Raw genomic sequence first — 6,000 nt, 5'->3', positions numbered from 1 at the left:
AAAAATAAATAAATGAGAGGATGGGTCCTTGCCTCCTAAGGCATTGCAAGGAGTAGAAACAGAAGGGGACGTATCAGAGGCAGGAAAGGGGTAGATGGGGGAAGATAATATAAATATAAAACATAGTAAAATACCAAACATTAAAAACTCCCTAAACAGGGCTGCCTTCAGATGTCTTCTAATAGTCAGTTGTTTATTTCCTTGACATCTGATGGGAGGGCGTTCCACAGGGCAGGCGCCACCACTGAGAAGGCCCTCTGCCTGGTTCCCTGTAACCTCACTTCTCACTGGGAGAAGTATACTGGGCTGAAGCCGTTTAAGGCTTTAAAGGTCAGCACCAACACTTTTGAATTGTGCTCGGAAACATACTGGGAGCCAGTGAAGATCCTTTAGAACCGGTGTTTTATGGTCTTTTGTGAAAGAAGTGCTTTAAACGTATGGTGCGTAAGCAGCCTCAGTTAAGGAAAGCAGAGAAATGCTTCCGGCAGCACCATGATGAGAGCAAAGATGGAGGCAGTAACTGGTGCAGAAATAATTTGTAAATATTAACCCTGGCACTGGGAGTCGGTGGGGGTGGCATTAGGGCTTTTCTTCAAGTAAAATGATGTCTTGGGTCAGCACTAGTTATGGAGATTTGGAAGTGGTGTCAGAGGTATCACAAAAAGTTGTTCCCCCTTAAATGAAATCTGTAAAGAATCCTGCTGCACATGGAATATGATATGAGAGACCATTTTTAATTAACAGTAAAATCAAGCTTCCATATAGTGTATCTGGCATGCTTACACACTTACATGGGAGCAAATCTCACTGATCTGAATGTTTGGACAACTCCAAAATATACGAACTCTTATCTATTTGCATATATGTTTTAGTGTATGTTATACTATAATACCACATGTTTTACAATTTCCCTAATTCATTCACTGTTGTATACCTAATACATTAAGCCATCTACATTTGGGGAACTGAAAAATATACAATATAATATATATGAAACATGTATGCAGCCAGATATAGTTGGCGTGTTTTGGAATTGTTCAGATATTATAATCTTCTAGTACTTGCCTTTTGATTTTGAAACATCTTGAAGAATTTATAGGTTTACCAGGAGAATGTCATGTTTGAATATCTGCATGAACTACCAGAAGATACCAAAATAATTAACTCCCCTTTTAATATAGCCAGAATGATTTACACTCAAGTACAAAATACGGATGTTTATTCAAAATATTGAACATTACCTCAGTGGTCAAATCAAGCAATTATGTATACATGCACAATGGAAGACAAACAGATGTTTGGAAATAGTGCTGTTTTTTATGTTTTGGGAGTTATAAAGTTCACCATCAAAGCAGCTTCATTTGCTATGTCCCAGTTGCTATAATGATGTGATTTTAGACTGTAGACTCATCAGGAATGCAGACCTCTTGCCCTTTCTAATGTGTCGTGTGCACTGATAGCACCAATGACCGCTTGTCCTACACGACGAGCAGCTAAACATTCATGCATGCAGCTAAAGACGAAAGTTATCATATTACATAACTCCACTTGTCCCCACACAGTTCATTAATGACAATTCAGCTGTGCACAATGAATGCAGATCAGCTTCTAAGCAGAAAATATGAATTCAAGCTACACCACGCACCCAGGGGTATTCCATGCAACTATAAGCACGGAAGATTACTACATAGATTGTAACGGCTACTGCCAATTCAATTTTACCACCGTAGTAAGAAAATGCTGTGTTTTTGTTTTGAAGCAAGCAGGACAGAGAATTTCCCTCTGGGAGCATCGGTCCTAACTGAATAAACTGCCTCATTCTTATATAACCACCATTCATTAACTGCACTGCTTAACTGGCTGATGAAGTGCATCATCAAAGGAGAGTAATTTGTGATTTATCGCCAACGAAGACGGAAAATATGAGATTTATTGCCCACTTTGTAGGCTGTTTACACACTTCTGTTTACTCTGCAACCCACTGCTGGTTTGTGAAGAAGCGTACACACAACTCAGCCACGATCCATGCCATTCCTTAATCCATCCTCTTCTTTCATGCATTTTATATGGGGGTACATTTTTACCCAGTGATTTTTAACATACTGGGATCTCCATACCAGATTCTTTTGTGAAGCACTGTACTGCAACGGGGGGGCGGGGAGTGTGTGACTGTGGCTGCAAACCTGTACCTGCTTCCATGGGAGTAAGGCTCATTGAACTGAAGGGGACTTACTTCTGAGTAGGCATGCACAGGATTGGTCCCCTGACTGCCTATAGGAACAGAGGACTCTTTTGTCTGACACCGGCATACAACAACTATATTTTGCAAAGGCACATGTTAAGATCTTTCTTATCCTTCGTCTGATACCCGCATACAGCAGCTGTATACAACAACCATACTTTGCAAAGGCAGATGTGGAACACTACAAAGAAAAGTTCATCTTTTGCAAGTACTGCTCCTTAAAGTTGTTACGTTTGACACTTGTATTTGCTAAGACATACGTGGAACACAAAAGCTTCTATTTGTATTTCCTGTTCTAAATGTTGGTCCTTAATTGCTTCTACTCAACTAGATAATGTGAAAAGAGTTGTGATTATATGATGTATAAAGAACTTATATACAGTGGTACCTTGGGTTACAGACGCTTCAGGTTACAGACACTTCAGGTTACAGACTCCACTAACCCAGAAATAGTACCTCAGGTTAAGAGCTTTACCTCAGGATGAGAACAGGAATTGTGTGGCGGCAGCAGGAGGCCCCATTAGCTAAAGTGGTACCTCAGGTTAAGAACAGTTTCAGGTTAAGAATGGACCTCCAGAACGAATTAAGTTCTTAACCTGAGGTACCACTGTAGTTAAACATTTGCCATCATTACTCTAGCAACTTTGTCTCTGCAATGACACGTAATGTTAGGAAACAAGAAGCAAATAGCTGTCCACCCCAGGCCCTGGGTTCATGTGATAGGAAAGGCAGTAAATATAAATAAATAAAGGCAGGAAGGAAGTATGTAACTCCCCATTTGAAAAAAAATCTATTCTCTTTCCAGGAATCTGTCAATCATGATGCAGTATGGTTTGCACTATTGCAACATTGAAAGAAAAGGAAATAGAAAGACTGTGAATAGCTTCTTCCCTTTAGATATCACCCACCCAATGCACACACAAAAAGCAGCAACAGACATACTTCAGGCTTGTGGGATCTATTATGTTGTTGTTGTTGTTGTTGTTGTTGTTGTTGTTGTTGTTGTTGTTGTTGTTGTTGTTACATGCCTACATAATTTTATTTGTGTGCCACCTTTCCATAGTTCAAAGCATGCTCAAGGCAGCTTGCAACATGAAAAAACACATTCACTACAACATAACAAAAGTAGTCGTAAACAGTAAGTCATAAACCTTAAAAATTACACAACCGAGTTGGACAATCTCCACAAAAACCACAAGAAGATCTAAACTAAAGATACAGAAAACCAACAGCAACAACGTCCCTGCCAACAGCACTCCGGCCCAAGAGTCTGTTCAGCAACCTCAGTTTTTATAGGCCAGATGAGCTTCACAAACTGGAGCCAGGATTGGAGTTATATGCTCAAACCGCCTTGCCCCAGTGAGCAACCGGACAACCCAATTCCACACTAGCTGAAGTTTCAGAGGCAGCCCCATGTATGTGTTGCACTAATCTAATCCAGAAGTTACCAGAACCCAGTTAACAGAAATTAGGCTATCCCTGTCCAGATAGGGGTGCAGCAGCTGGGTCATTAGCCAAGGCTGATGGAAGGCACTCTGAGCCTCAAGTGACAAACGTGGATTTAGAAGTACAGTGGTACCTCAGTTTAAGAACAGTCCGGTTGAAGAATGATTTGGTTTACAAACTCCGCAAGAATGGAATCCGAATGGTGGAAGGGCACCGTCTCATTAGGGAAAGCATGCCTTGGTTTAAGAACGGTTTTGGTTTAAGAACGGACTTCTGGAACGGATTAAGTTCGTAAACCAAGGTACCACTGTACTCTCAAGCTACGTACCCACTGTTTCAGAGGGTGTGGAACCCCCTCAAAGATACATGTTGGTCCACATTGGACTGATCAGCCACTATAAATCCCTACATCTGTTTGGTGCCCCACAAGTACTTAAGTTGCTGGCAAGCTTCCTTCCCTGGTTTTGCTGCATGGAGAGCGATTGCGCAAGTGTCTCTGGCGCCAACTGGCTGGTGTCCATTACTTCATTAACTAGGTCCATGGCTCCACGTCTTAATTACATGCTTCTTGAAAATGTGTCACCTGTGCTCTGGTAACTTCTGGATTAGATTAGTGCAACACATACATGGGGCTGCCTCTGAAACCTTATTCCCCTCAATGGTTAACAAGAACCATTTTCATCTCACTTCATCCTGTCAAATTTATAAACAAGGCCCCCAGCACCTCTCTCCCAGGCTCCATTAAGATGTGGCAAATTTGCACAGGAAAGGTATTGATTTAAAAATGTAACTTTCCTTCAGTGACAGAACTCCACTTTCCTCCTTTAACAACATATTAAGATAGAGGGGTGTCTTAAAATAAAAGACACAGTGCTTGCTGTTTCAATCTAAGGAATACTAGTGTTTTGCCCCTGCTTTTCACTGCACTGTAGGTTTCAAATGGCCTAAATCAGATCAGAATCTGTTCTAAAGCCTTTGGACCAATTCCTTTTCACAAGAGGCTGCCTTACATTTCATTGTTTCAAAGCAAAACAAATATTCACAGCATCCAATAGTCTTTCTCTAGGTAAGTCAACTAGCTATTTGTTTTTTAGTCTTTAAAACATGCTGCAATGCTGTTCATCATGGCTGCCTTTTTTGTTTTGGAACTGCTCCTATTTCCCCTTAAAGCTAGCAGAGTTAGAATAAAAACCAAAGTTTTAAGAAGGGGCTCCTGCCAAAAACACCTATTGATTTCTGTCAAACTCTTATAAATTCAATGTTCTTGTGCGACTTGCTTTCCTCCCTCTATGTGTGTGAGAGATAGAGAGCACTCTAGTTTAAAAATAAACACAATTTCACATTTTGAAAGCGGTAGCATGGTGTCCTTTTCAATCTCCTAATTTGTGTTCACACATTATTAACAAGTATGGCTTGTTTATCTGGGATACAAAACTACCACTGGTTTATTTCTATGTAAAGTCAAGCCTGGATTATACCCAGCCATGGCTTCAGTTCTTCGGTTTTGACTGACCCAAAGTCGCTTTGCTGATTAAAAGTTAAGCTACAGAAAGGAAAGGAAATAAATTACAAAGGAAACCTGTTTTTTCCAGTTGTTCTTCACTTTAGACCATCACTAACCTGGCTGTAACCCCAGGAATCTTGCCGTGCTGCAAACTAGACCTCTGTACGATTACATAAGACAATGGTAGTTTTGTATAATAACTTGTATAGAATTGCAGAACAGAATCTTCAATAGTCCAAGTCCTCTTGCCCCCCCCCTTACAACAACACTCCCTTTTATTTGAGCATCTGAATTTCCCCCCAAGATACAGCTGGAAAAAATGGGGTGCTGACTGTATCCAAAATTATCCGTTATCTTAGTTTTATCATTTAAGACACAAGGGACTCAATGTTCAGATAGGATCCCCTCCCATCTTTAAAAATCCAGTGTTAATATGGATATTAATAGAAACATTTTACACAAAACATTCCATTTCAAGGGTTAAATGCATATGTTCATGCCAATCATTCTTTCTTGGCAAGAATGACAGCACTGAAAGATTTTGTGGATACGCAGAGTACAAATAGATGTTTTAAGAAATATCTGTAGGTCCCTCTTAAAAGTCAAGAAGTGATGTCTCACGTTTAAGTATTTTGCATTCACTGAGCACACTGAACCGGTGGAAGTCCATGTTTGTCCAGATATTAGCTTCAAGATCTATGAAGAAAGCTGTTTCCTTCAATCATGGATGGAGTTAAACCCCATTTCCTCCAAAAAGAATGCCTGCTTCAGTGCGTTACACTAACCACATATTTACTGGGTACGCAGT

This window comes from Podarcis muralis, chromosome 1, assembly GCF_964188315.1.
Source record: "Podarcis muralis chromosome 1, rPodMur119.hap1.1, whole genome shotgun sequence".
In the NCBI taxonomy this organism is placed as follows: Eukaryota; Metazoa; Chordata; class Lepidosauria; order Squamata; family Lacertidae; genus Podarcis; species Podarcis muralis.
Note: the sequence above shows the minus strand (reverse complement) of the source record.